Source organism: Pseudophryne corroboree, chromosome 9 (assembly GCF_028390025.1).
Source record: "Pseudophryne corroboree isolate aPseCor3 chromosome 9, aPseCor3.hap2, whole genome shotgun sequence".
In the NCBI taxonomy this organism is placed as follows: domain Eukaryota; kingdom Metazoa; phylum Chordata; class Amphibia; order Anura; family Myobatrachidae; genus Pseudophryne; species Pseudophryne corroboree.
Window position 1 is genome coordinate 298,611,412 of NC_086452.1, and position 14,284 is coordinate 298,625,695.

General features: G+C 47.4%; 1 long non-coding RNA gene across 1 annotated transcript in view; it reads left to right on the forward strand.

Annotated features, from left to right (window-relative positions):
* LOC134958053 (uncharacterized) overlaps positions 1 to 14,284 on the forward strand; it is a 218,097-nt gene that overhangs the window by 146,212 nt on the left and 57,601 nt on the right. Inside the window, exon 3 of the long non-coding RNA XR_010186856.1 lies at positions 940 to 1,595. This is a non-coding gene — a long non-coding RNA (uncharacterized LOC134958053). The remainder of the gene's footprint in view (positions 1 to 939; positions 1,596 to 14,284) is intronic.

Here is a 14,284-nt window from a genome sequence, read left to right on the forward strand (position 1 = left end):
TTTGATAAGCTAAGATTCACTCCCAGTAGGCCGTGGCTTAGCGTGTGCAAAGCTGCTAAAAGCAGCTTGCGAGCGAACAACTCGGAATGACCCCCCATGTGCACTGCAGGGGAGGCAGATTTAACATGTGCAGAGAGAGTTAGATTTGGGTGTGGTGTGTTCAATCTGCAATCTAATTTGCAGTGTAAAAATAAAGCAGCCAGTATTTACCCTGCACAGAAACACTATAACCCACCCAAATCTAACTCTTTCTGCAAATGTTATATATGCCTCCCCTGCAGTGCACATGGTTTTGCCCAACTGCTAAAAAATTTCCTGCTGTAATCAACTTGGAATTACCCCCAATATTCCCATATGATCACTGTAAAGTAATGCTAAGTAGAGTTTTTCATTATCTTAAGTTCCTTTTCTTTTTTAACTACTTTAGTCATGGGTAAAAGCATGAAAAATTAGGCTGGCAACAAAAACACTGTAATACAGTCTTGGATTATTGCAATAAAAAATAATAATAATCAAAAATCTATAATTATTAGCTCAGTATGTTAACCCACCTGTGCTAAAGCAGCAACATCCCAAATGTCTGGTCTGTAAGTGGGTTTGGGAAATACTGGGTAGAAGGAAAAACCAATGGTACAGCCGCTTTCCTTCTTAAGCAAAGAAAGCTATCACATAAGAGCACGAGCGCTGGACATCATATGCTGTGTGGATTGATAAATAGGCCATTTTCACAGGATTTTTAGGGCATTTGATAAATAGACCCCTCAATAAGAGGGGATATGGGAAGTAGCATACTGTGCAATAACAGTTCTGATTTGTTGCTTTTGGTTTTAAATATATTGTAGTTTTGCACAGGAAAGTTAGATTGTATGAGCTAGCAAATATTTTATGTAATACTTTATATAACATATCACTAATGCACTTTGGGGCTTCTGTTCATAGGATGGTCACACAGTTCTTATGGAAGTTGAAGATGTTCTTTCACGCATGGAGTCTTTGAAATGGTTGGAGGGGGGACTTGCCCCCAGCAAGAGTCAGAGCAAATTGTCTATCCTGATCCGCCGTCCCTTCTTGTGCCCCGATCTCGTTATCGTCTGTTCCGGGACAGCGAGAGACAACTTGTCGAGCAGTCTGTGGTTACACTTCAGGCCAGTGGCTTCTATTGGGGACCACTTCCTACAGTTCAGGCCCACTCCATGCTGCAGAGAGAGACAGCTGGCACCTTCCTTGTGCGTGACAGTTCTCAAGGCAACCACCTATTTAGTGTCAGCATCAAGATGGAATCTGGCCCTATCAGTGTGCGGGTCCTGTTTATCAAAGGAAGGTTTTGGTTGAGAGAACTTTTCTCAGATTGCCCAGTGAAACTTCTGGAGCAGGTGGTGGATAGGAGCGGACACAATCCCCTGTGTTGCCAAAATGGTATTAAATTAGTACTTTTTAAACCATTGCGTAGGACACGTGTTCTCAGCTTGCAGCAGCTCTGCCGTAGATGCATTGTGACTGAATATGGGAGGGAAGGACTGTCTAGTCTCTCCATCCAACCTGCACTTCGTAGGTTTATTGAGGAGTTCCCCTTCAAGATATGACAAGCCAATAAGGTGAGGCAGACAATTCAAAGCAAAAGGTTGGTCCAACTTCTATAAAACTATCTTTAAATGACCCTTTTAAACCTACAGTAAAATATATATTGCTATACAGAAGTATCCTCATACACCTAACATCTATACACTATACGGCACGAGATACCCGGCTTGACTCAGACACTACGAGAGGTGTAGCATACCGCCTTTTTCTTTAATTTTTTTTTTGCGTAGCAGAAGCACCACTCAAAGTGTACTAGAAACACTAGGCTGCAAATTTAACCACACAGGAATTAGTTTTAAACACATACAAAGTTGCAGATGGAGCACAATGGTGTGAGAAAAAGCCATGGATGCTGCATCTTAGCACTTCGTATACAGATTCAAAGTCAGTTGCACACAGATATACAAATGATGAACATTAAATTGATCAGTACAATGTAGTTAAAGTAGTTTTGTCACTCCCAGCCAGGGGCGGCTCCAGATGTGGGGCTGCAGCTCGGTTAAAAATTCAAATAACGGAGCCACACCAACAGCCAGTGAGCCAGTTTAAAATGGCAGTTGATGACCGTTGGTGTGACTCCCCGATTTGAAATTTGAACTGAACTGCAGCACCTCCTCTGGAGCCTCAACGTGGTCAAGTCAGACTATTTGGCGCAAATAAAGCCACAGTTTATGAGGACACATCTGTATATGGAGCGACTAGTAACATTTACAACTCTATTTTGGGTATTGTTGTGATTAGAGATGTACGCCTGGCCATTTTTCGGGTTTTTTGGGGGGGTTTTCTTCGGGTTTTGGATTGGTTTTGCCAAAACCATCCTTGTGTATTTTGGTTTTGGTTATAATTTTTTTTTTTTTAAATCATAAAAACTGCAAAAATCACAGAATTTGGAGGTGTTTTTGTTCCTACAGTATTATTAACCTCAATAACATTAATTTTCACTCATTTCCCGTCTATTTTGAACACCTCACAGCTCACAATATTGTTTTTACCCAGTTTAGGTCAAAAGGGTGCACCGGGGTAGCTGGATGACAAAAGTGGATGGCACAAACACATGGCACATCTAGGAGTGGCACTGTAGTGGCAGACAGCATAGCGGTTTTAGAACCTTTGCCCAAAAACTCTCCAAAGAGCACATAACGCAAAGAAATAAGGTGCAAGATGGATTTGTCCTTGAGCCCTCCCACCCACCCTTATGTTGTATATATTAAACAGGATACATGCACAGTTTAACAAACCAATCATTTTAGTGACAGGGACCGTCACTTGTGGCTGAAATTATTGGTTTGTTTGGGCCCCCACAAAACAATTTTTTAGACAGACTTACTCTGTTAAGTAATTACTCTGAGGATGTTGATGATGAGGTGTTAATTACATTATAATCTTGTACAATAAATTTCATGTCTTTGCCGCAAATGACGTAACATGGAGGAGGTGCCTAGATGACTAATGTTCCTACCTCTACTAAATTTGGCCTCACAAATGGAGCAGATGTTTTCATAAACACGGACGGTGTAATGGTTAGCATTACTGCCTCACAGCACTGAGGTCATGGGTTCAATTCCCACCATGGCCCGAACTGTGTGGAGTTTGTATATTCTCCCCGTGCTTGCGTGGGTTTTCTCCGGGTACTCCGGTTTCCTCCCACAATCCAAAAATATACTGGTAGGTTAATTGGCTCCCAACAAAATTAACCCTAGTGTGAATGTGTGTGCGTGTACATGTGGTAGGGAATATAGATTGTAAGCTCCACTGGGGCAGGGACTGAGGTGAATGGGCAAATATTCTCTGTAAAGCGCTGCGGAATATGTGTGCGCTATATAAATAACTGGTAATAAAATAATAAATAAATAAATAAACATTATTTAAATTCTGGTGCGGGAGCATCCTTAACTCAAAGCTTTCATAAACATTGTCAGGATTGGGGTTAAAATAATTCCACACCCGAGAGGTGGCTTTTTTGGTCTTATGCCCAGGCATCGCAATGGCTTTCTTTTTATCATGGTCATCAACTGCAGCCACTGGTGGCTGGCTTGCACAAACAACATCATCATCAACATCCTCACTGTCAGATAGTACACACATATCCAACTCATCCTGTCCCACTTCCACATACAAATCCTCAATTTGTATTATGCCCTCCTCATCAGATTTATCACCCTCCTCATCAGATTCATCACTGTCTTTACTTGTACTGCTTCCCACATGTGCAGATGGTTCAGAAATGGTGGAAGGTGGTGAAAGAGGTTCCTCTATGTGGACAGTGTGAGAAATGTCAGACTCACACATAGCTGACGTGGACACCCCTAAGCGGTCCTCGAGAATGTCTGATGGTTCTGATTCTGAATGCACAGTTTATCTTATTGCCCCTGGTGCTAACTTTCCCTTTGATTTTTTTTTCTTTACCACTCTAAAATGAAATGATTTTACATACCCTGACTTAAGCCCTCTATGCCCCTGGGCATCTGCCTTAGTAGATGACGTTGATGGACTTGCATTGTCAATGTCATGACTAGTGGCAGCAGCTTTAGCACTAGTAGTAGCCTCCATTTCTCTAACGTCCTGGAGGATGCTGGGACTCCTTAAGGACCATGGGGAATAGACGGGCTCCGCAGAAGATAGGGCACTTTAAGAAAGCTTTGGACTCTGGGTGTGCACTGGCTCCTCCCTCTATGCCCCTCCTCCAGACCTCAGTTTTACACTGTGCCCAGAGCAAGATGGGTGCACTGCAGAGAGCTTTCCAGATTTCTCTGCCTAGAAGCATTTTTGTTTGGATTTTTTTCTACCTTTTACTACTTTTTCTCTAACGTCCTAAGTGGATGCTGGGGACTCCGTCAGGACCATGGGGATTAGCGGCTCCGCAGGAGACAGGGCACAAAAATAAAGCTTTAGGATCAGGTGGTGTGCACTGGCTCCTCCCCCTATGACCCTCCTCCAAGCCTCTGTTAGGTTTTTGTGCCCGTCCGAGCAGGGTGCAATCTAGGTGGCTCTCCTAAAGAGCTGCTTAGAAAAAGTTTTTTTTAGGTTTTTTATTTTCAGTGAGTCCTGCTGGCAACAGGCTCACTGCATCGAGGGACTTAGGGGAGAGAATTTCAACTCACCTGCGTGCAGGATGGATTGGATTCTTAGGCTACTGGACACCATTAGCTCCAGAGGGAGTCAGAACACAGGTCTCACCCTGGGGTTCGTCCCGGAGCCGCGCCGCCGACCCCCCTTGCAGATGCCGAAGTTGAAGAGGTCCAGAGGTCCAGAAACAGGCGGCAGAAGACTTTCAGTCTTCATAAGGTAGCGCACAGCACTGCAGCTGTGCGCCATTGTTGTCAGCACACTTCATACCAGCGGTCACTGAGGGTGCAGGGCGCTCTGGGCAGCAATGTATTATACCTTTTTTATGGCTAAAATACATCACATATAGCCCTTGAGGCTATATGGATGTATTTAACCCCTGCCAGATCTCATAAACTCCGGGAGAAGAGCCCGCCGTTTTAGGGGGCGGGGCCTATTCTCCTCAGCACACGGCGCCATTTTCCTGCTCAGCTCTGCTGAGAGGAAGGCTCCCAGGCTCTCCCCTGCACTGCACTACAGAAACAGGGTTAAAACAGAGAGGGGGGGCACTTATTTGGCGATATGATTACATATGTGAAAATGCTATAAGGGAAAACACTTGTATAAGGGGTTGTCCCTGTATAATTATAGCGTTTTTGGTGTGTGCTGGCAAACTCTCCCTCTGTCTCCCCAAAGGGCTAGTGGGGTCCTGTCCTCTATCAGAGCATTCCCTGTGTGTGTGCTGTGTGTCGGTACGTGTGTGTCGACATGTAGGAGGACGATGTTGGTGAGGAGGCGGAGCAAATTGCCTGTATGGGTGATGTCACTCTCTAGGGAGTCGACACCGGAATGGATGGCTTATTTAGGAATTACGTGATAATGTCAACACGATGCAAGGTCGGTTGACGACATGAGACGGCCGGCAAACAAATTAGTACCTGTCCAGGCGTCTCAGACACCGTCAGGGGCTTGTAAAAACGCCCATTTACCTCAGTTGGTCGACACAGACACAGACACGGACACTGACTTCAGTGTCGACGGTGAAGAAACAAACGTATTTTCCTTTAGGGCCACACGTTACATGTTAAGGGCAATGAAGGAGGTGTTACATATTTCTGATACTACAAGTACCACAAATAAGGGTATTATGTAGGGTGGGAATAATCTACTTGTAGTTTTTCCTGAATCAGATAAATTAAAGTGTGTGATGATACGTGGGTTTCCTCCGATGGAAAATTATTGGAGGTATACCTTTTCCCGCCAGAAGTGAGGGCGAGTTGGGAAACACACCTTAGGGTGGATAAGGCGCTCACACGCTTATAAAAACAAGTGGCGTTACCGTCTCCAGATACGGCCGCCCTCAAGGAGCCAGCTGATAGGAAGCTGAAAAATATCCTAAGAAGTATATACACACATACTGGTGTTATACTACGACCAGCAATCGCCTCAGCCTGGATGTGCAGCGCTGGGGGGGCTTGGTCGGATTTCCTGACTGAAAATATTGATACCCTTGACAGGAACAATATTTTATTGACTATAGAGCATTTTAAGGATGCATTTCTATATATGCGAGATGCGCAGAGGGATATTTGCATTCTGGCATCAAGAGTAGATGTGATGTCCATATCTGCCAGACGATGTTTATAGACACGACAGTGGTCAGGTGATGCAGATTCCAGACGGCACATGGAAGTATTGCCGTATAAAGGGGCGGTCCATCGGACCTGGTGGCCATGGCAACAGCTGGAAAATCCACTTTTGTTACCCCAAGTCACATCTCAGCAGAAAAGGACACAGTCTTTTCAGTCTCAGTCCTTTCGTACCCATGAAGGCAGGCGGGCAAAAGGCCAGTCATATCTGCCCAGGGTTAGAGGAAAGGGAAGAAGACTGCAGCAGGCAGCCCATTCCCAGGAACAGAAGTCCTACACAGATTCTGCCAAGTCCGCAGCATGACGCTGGGGCCATACAAGCGGACTCAGGTGCGGTGGGGGGTCATCTCAAGAGTTTCAGCACGCAGTGGGCTCACTCGCAAGTGGACTCCTGGATCCTACACGTAGTATCCCAGGTGTACATTGGAAATTCGAGACGTCTTCCCCTCACAAGTTCCTGAAGTCTGCTTTACCAACGTCTCCCTCCGACAGGGAGGCAGTATTGGAAAAAAATTCACAGGCTGTATTCCCAGCACGTGATAATCAAAGTACCCCTCCTACAACAAGGGAAGGGGTATTATTCCACACTATATTGTGGTACTGAAGCCAAACGGCTCGGTGAGATCTAAAAGATTTGAACAATTACATACAAGGGTTCAAATCAAGATGGAGTCACTCAGAGCAGTGATAGCGAACCAGGACGATATGGTGTCACTGGATATCAGGGACGCTTACCTACAAGTCCAAATTTTGCCTTTCTCACCAAGGGTATCTCAGGTTCGTGGTACAGAACTGTCACTATCAGTTCAGACGCTGCCGTTTGGATTGTCCACGGCACCCCGGGTCTTTACCAAGGTAATGGCCGAAATGATGATTCTTCCTAAAAGAAATATGGACGCTTTCCTGATAAGGGCAAGGTCCAGAGAACAGTTGGCGGTCGGAGTAGCACTATCTCAAGTAGTTCTACGACAGCACGAGTGGATTCTAAATATTCCAAAATCGCAGCTTTTTCCGACGACACGTCTAATGTTCCTAGGGATGATTCTGGACACAGTCCAGAAAAGGATGTTTTCTCCCGGAGAAGAAAGCCAGGGAGTTATCCGAGCTAGTCAGGAACCTCCTAAAACCAGGAAAAGTATCAGTGCATCATTGCACAAAGGGTCCTGTGAAAAATGGTGGTTTCTTACAAAGCGATCCCGTTCGGTAGATTTCACGCAAGAACCTTTCAGTGGGATCTGCTGGGAAAATGGTCCGGATCGCATCTTCAGATGCATCAGCGGATAACCCTGTCTCCAAGGACAAGGGTGTTTCTTCTGCGGTGGCTGCAGAGTGCTCATCTATGAAAGGGCCGCAGATTCGGCATTCAGGACTGGGTCCTGGTGACCACGGATGCCAGCCTGAGTGGCTGGGGAGCAGTCACACAAGGAAAAAATTTCCAGGGAGTGTGATCAAGTCTGGAGACTTCTCTCCACATAAATATACTGGAGCTAAGGCCAATTTACAAGGCTCTAAGCTTAGCAAGACCTCTGCTTCAAGGTCAGCCGGTATTGATCCAGTGGGACAACATCACGGCAGTCGCCCACGAAAACAGGGCGGCACAAGAAGCAGGAGGGAAATGGCAGAAACTGCAAGGATTCTTCGCTGGGCGAAAAATCATGTGATAACACTCTCAGCAGTGTTAATTCCGGGAGTGGAAAACTGGGAAGCAGACTTCCTCAGCATAACCTCCACCCGGGAGAGTGGGGACTTCAGCGGGAAGTCTTCCACATGATTGTAAACCGTTGGGAAAAACCAAAGGTGGACATGATGGCGTCCCGCCTGAACCAAAAACTAGACCGATATTGCGCCAGGTCAAGGGACCCTCAGGCAATAGCGGTGGACGCTCTGGTAACACTGTGGGTGTACCAGTCATGGTATGTGTTCCCTCCTATGCATCTCATACCAAAAGTACTGAGAATCAAGGAGATGAGTAAGAACGATACTCGTGGTTCCGGATGGGTCAAGAAGGACTTGGTACCCGGAATTTCAAGAGATTCTCACGGAAGAACCGTGGCCTCTACCTTAAGAAAGGACCTGCTCCAGCAGGGGCCTTGTCTGTTCCAAGACTTACCGCGGCTGCGTTTGACGGCATGGCAGTTGAACGCCAGATCCTGAAAGGGCATTCCAGATGAAGTCATCCCTACCCTGGTCGAAGCCAGGAAGGATGTAACCGCAAAACATTTTCACCGCAATTGGCGAAAATATGTTGCGTGGTGTGAGGCCAAGAAGGTCCCTACAGAGGAATTCCAACTGGGTCGTTTCCTACATTTCCTGAAAACAGGACTGTCTATGGGCCTAAAATTAGGGTCCATTAAGGTTCAAATTTCGACCCTGTCAAATTTATTCCAGAAAGAACTGGCTTCAGTGCCTGAAGTTCAGACGTTTGTAAAAGGGGTACTGCATATACAGCCTCCTTTTGTGCCCCCAGTGGCACCTTGGGATCTCAATGTTGTTTTGAGTTTCCTAAAGTCACATTGGTTTGATCCACTCACCACTGTGGACTTCAAATATTTCACATGGAAGGTGAAGATTCTATTAGCCCTGGCTTCAGCCAGGCGTGTGTCAGAATGGGCGGCTTTATCATATAAAAGCCCTTACTTAATTTTTCATTCTGACAGGGCAGAATTGAGGACTCGTCCTCAATTTCTCCTTAAGGTGTTTTCTGTTTTTCACATGAACCAACCTATTGTGGTACCTGCGGCTACTAGGGACTTGGAGGACTCCAAGTTACTTGACGTTGTCAGGGCCCTGAAAATATATCTTTCCAGGACGACTGGAGTCAGAAAATCTGACTCGCTGTTTAGCCTGTATGCACCCAACAAGATGGGTGATCCTGCTTCTAAACAGACGATTGCTCGCTGGATTTGTAGTACAATTCAGCTTGCTCATTCTGTGGCAGGCTTGCCACAGACAAAATCAGAAAAAGCCCATTCCACAAGGAAGTGGGCTCATCTTGGGCGACTGCCTGAGGGGTCTCGGCTTTACAACTTTGCTGAGCATTTACTTGGTCAGGGGCAAACACGTTTGCTAAATTCTACAAATTTGATACCCTGGCTGAGGAGGACATGGAGTCTCTCATTCGGTGCTGCAGGGTCATCCGCACTCTCCCGCCCGTTTGGGAGCTTTGGTATAATCCCCATGGTCCTGACGGAGTCCCCAGCATCCACTTAGTTAGGACGTTAGAGAAAATAAGAATTTACTTACCGATAATTCTATTTCTCGTAGTCCGTAGTGGATGCTGGGCGCCCATCCCAAGTGCGGATTGTCTGCAATACTTGTACATAGTTATTGTTACAAAAAAATCGGGTTGTTATTGTTGTGAGCCGTCTGTTCAGAGGCTCCTACGTTTTGTCATACTGTTAACTGGGTTCAGATCACAAGTTGTACGGTGTGATTGGTGTGGCTGGTATGAGTCTTACCCGGGATTCAAGATCCTTCCTTATTGTGTACGCTCGTCCGGGCACAGTATCCTAACTGAGGCTTGGAGGAGGGTCATAGGGGGAGGAGCCAGTGCACACCACCTGATCCTAAAGCTTTATTTTTGTGCCCTGTCTCCTGCGGAGCCGCTAATCCCCATGGTCCTGACGGAGTCCCCAGCATCCACTACGGACTACGAGAAATAGAATTATCGGTAAGTAAATTCTTATTTTTACAGGGAGCACTGCTGGCAACAGGCTCCCTGCATCGAGGGACTGAGGAGAGAGGAGCAGACCTTCTTGTCAAAGATAGGCTCTGCTTCCTCGGCTACTGGACACCATTAGCTCCAGAGGGGGTGAACGCAGGTTCTTACTGGGCGTCCACCCCCGGAGCCGCGCCGCCGTTCTCCTCACAGAGCTAGAAGTACAGAAGACAGAAGTCGTCAGGCGGCAGAAGCCTTCAGCTTCACTGAGGTAACGCACAGCACTGCAGCTGTGCGTCATTGCTCCCATACACCTCACATACTCCGGTCACTGTAAGGGTGCGGGGCGGGGGGGTGGGGGGGCGGCGCCCTGGGCAGCAATATAAACCTCTGCATGGCAAAAAGACTATTTATTATTATTATTATTGTTATCCTTTATTTATATGGCGCCACAAGGGTTCCGCAGCGCCCAATTACAGAATACATAAACAAATAATCAAACTGGAAAAAAAGCAACTTACAGTTGATAACAGTATAGGACACGTACAGGGTAAATAAACATAGTTACATCAGCAGATGACACTGGAATAAGTATCAGGTGGCAGAAGACTGCTGGATGTGGTGCAGTTGAAGATTATTAAAGTAAGAAAGGATAAGCACATGAGGGAAGAGGGCCCTGCTCGTGAGAGCTTACATTCTAAAGGGGAGGGGCAGACAGACAGGGGTGACACAGATGGGGTTATATACATGTACAGGTGGGCTCTGTACATGTATATAAAAGAGCCCCCGCCATATTTTACTAAGTTTGAGCGAGACAGAAGCCCGCCGCCGAGGGGGCGGGGCTTCTCCCTCAGCACTCACCAGCGCCATTTTCTCTCCACAGCACTGCTGAGAGGAAGCTCCCCGGACTCTCCCCTGCTTACACACGGTGAAAGGGTGCTTAAAAGAGAGGGGGGGGGGCACATAATTGGCGGTTTACATATTATACAGCGCTGCTGGGGAAAAACATTTTGTGTTGGTCTCCAGGGTCATTGCGCTGGGGTGTGTGCTGGCATACTCTCTCTCTGTCTCTCCAAAGGGCCTTGACAGGGATACTGTCTTCAGGAAAGGGGTTCCTTGTGTGTGTGGGAAGTGTGTCGGTACGCGTGTGTCGACATGTTTGACGAGGAAGGCTCGCTTAATGGCCCTCATTCCGAGTTGTTCGCTCGCAAGGCGATTTTAGCAGAGTTGCTCACGCTAAGCCGCCGCCTACTGGGAGTGAATCTTAGCATCTTAAAATTGCGAACGAAGTAATCGCAATATTGCGATTACACACCTCGTAGCAGTTTCTGAGTAGCTTCAGACTTACTCGGCATCTGCGATCAGTTCAGTGCTTGTCGTCCCTGGTTTGACGTCACAAACACACCCAGCGTTCGCCCAGACACTCCCCCGTTTTTCCGGCCACTCCTGCGTTTTTTCCGGAAACTGTAGCGTTTTTTCCCACACGCCCATAAAACGGCCTGTTTCCGCCCAGTAACACCCATTTCCTGTCAATCACATTACGATCGCCAGAACGATGAAAAAGCCGTGAGTAAAATTACTAAGTGCATAGCAAATTTACTTGGCGCAGTCGCAGTGCGGACATTGCGCATGCGCATTAAGCGGAAAATCGCTGCGATGCGAAGATTTTTACCGAGCGAACAACTCAGAATGAGGGCCAATGTGGAGGGGGAGTGCTTGAATGTCAGGTCGCCGTCGGCAACGCCGATACTGGAATGGGTGGCTATGCTGAATGTCTTGATTGCAAATGTCAATCTATTGCATAAAAGGTTAGACAAGGCAGAAGCTAGGGATCAGTCAGGTAGCCAGTCCATGCCTGTCCCTGGGGCGCCAGGTCCTTCGGGGTCTCAGAAGCGCACCATATCCCAGATCGATGACACAGATACCGACACAGATACTGACTCTAGTGTCGACTATAAAGATGCAAAATTACAGCCGAAGGTGGCAAAGGGTATACGGTACATGATTTTCTCTGACGTCCTAAGTGGATGCTGGGACTCCGTAAGGACCATGGGGATTAGCGGCTCCGCAGGAGACTGGGCACAACTAAAGAAAGCTTTAGGACTACCTGGTGTGCACTGGCTCCTCCCACTAAGACCCTCTTCCAGACCTCAGTTAGATTCTTGTGCCCGGCTGAGCTGGATGCACACTAGGGGCTCTCCTGAGCTCCTAGAAAGAAAGTATATTTTAGGTTTTTTATTTTACATTGAGATCTGCTGGCAACAGACTCACTGCAGCGAGGGACTAAGGGGAGAAGAAGCGAACCTACCTAACTGGTGGTAGCTTGGGCTTCTTAGGCTACTGGACACCATTAGCTCCAGAGGGATCGACCGCATGGAACCGGCCATTGATGTTCGGTCCCGGAGCCGCGCCGCCGGCCCCCTTACAGAGCCAGAAGCAAGAAGTGTTCCGGAAAATCGGCGGCAGAAGACTTCAGTCTTCACCAAGGTAGCGCACAGCACTGCAGCTGTGCGCCATTGCTCCTCATGCACACCTCACACTCCGGTCACTGATGGGTGCAGGGCGCTGGGGGGGGCGCCCTGAGCAGCAATGTAAACACCTTGCCTGGCAAAATCATCACAATATATAGCCCCAGAGGCTATATATGTGATAAATACCCCTGCCAGAATCCACAAAAAAGCGGGAGAAAAGTCTGCAAAAAAGGGGCGGAGCTATCTCCCTCAGCACACTGGCGCCATTTTCTCTTCACAGTGCAGCTGGAAGACAGCTCCCCAGGCTCTCCCCTGTAGCTTTCAGGCTCAAAGGGTTAAAAAGAGAGGGGGGGCAATAAATTTAGGCGCAATATTGTTTATACAAGCAGCTATTGGGGTAAAAATCACTCAGTTATAGTGTTAATCCCTGCATTATATAGCGCTCTGGTGTGTGCTGGCATACTCTCTCTCTGTCTCCCCAAAGGACTTTGTGGGGTCCTGTCCTCAGTCAGAGCATTCCCTGTGTGTGTGCTGTGTGTCGGTACGGCTGTGTCGACATGTGGGATGAGGAAGGTTACGTGGAGGTGGAGCAGAGGCCGATAAATGGGATGTCGCCCCCTGTGGGGCCGACACCAGAGTGGATGGATAGGTGGAAGGTATTAACCGACAATGTCAACTCCTTACATAGTAGGCTGGATGACGTAAAACAGCTGTGGGACAGCCGGCTTCTCAGCCCGCGCCTGCCCAGGCGTCTCAAAGGCCATCAGGGGCTCAAAAAAGCGCCCGTTACCTCAGATGGCAGACACAGATGTCGACACGGAGTCTGACTCCAGTGTCGACGAGGTTGAGACATACACAATCCACTAGGAACATCCGTTACATGATCTCGGCAATGAAAAATGTGTTACGCATTTCTGACATGAACCCAAGTACCACATAAAAGGGGTTTTATTTTTGGGGAGAAAAAGCAGCCAGTGTTTTGTTCCCCCATCAGATGAATGAATGAAGTGTGTAAAGTAGCGTGGGTTCCCACGAAAAGAAACTGGTAATTTCTAAAAAGTTACTGATGGCGTACCCTTTCCCGCCAGAGGATAGGTCATGTTGGGAGATATCCCTTAGGGTGGATAAGGCGCTCACACGTTTGTCAAAAAAGGTGGCACTGCCGTCTTAGGATACGGCCACCTTGAAGGAGCCTGCTGATAAAAAGCAGGAGGCTATCCTGAAGTCTGTATATACACACTCAGGTTATATACTGAGACCTGCAATTGCCTCAGCATAAATAGTGCTGCTGCAGCGTGGTCTGATACCCAGTCAGATAATATTAATACTCTAAGACATGGATAATAGTTTGCTAACATAGAGCATATTAAAGACGTCGTCTTAGATATAAATGATGCACAGAGGGATATTTGCCGGCTGGCATCCAGAATTAATGCAATGTCCATTCTGCCAGGAGGGTATTAGAAACCCGGCAGTGGACAGGTGATGCTGCCTATAAAAGGCACATGGAGATTCTGCCTTATAAGGGTGAGGAATTGTTTGGGGATGGTCTCTGGGACCTCGTATCCACAGCAACAGCTGGGAAGAAAATTTTTTACCTCAGGTTTCCTCACAGCCTAAGAAAGCACTGTATTTTCAGGTACAGTCCTTTCGGCTTCAGAAAAGCAAGCGGGTCAAAGGCGCTTCCTTTCTGCACAGAGACAAGTGAAGAAGGAAAAAGCTGCACCAGCAGCCAGTTCCCAGGATCAAAAATCTTCCCCCGCTTCCTCTGAGTCCACCGCATGACGTTGGGGCTCCACAGGTGGAGACAGGTGCGGTAGGGGCGCGTCTCGGGAACTTCAGGGACCAGTGGGCTTGCCCACAGGTGGATCCCTAGGTTC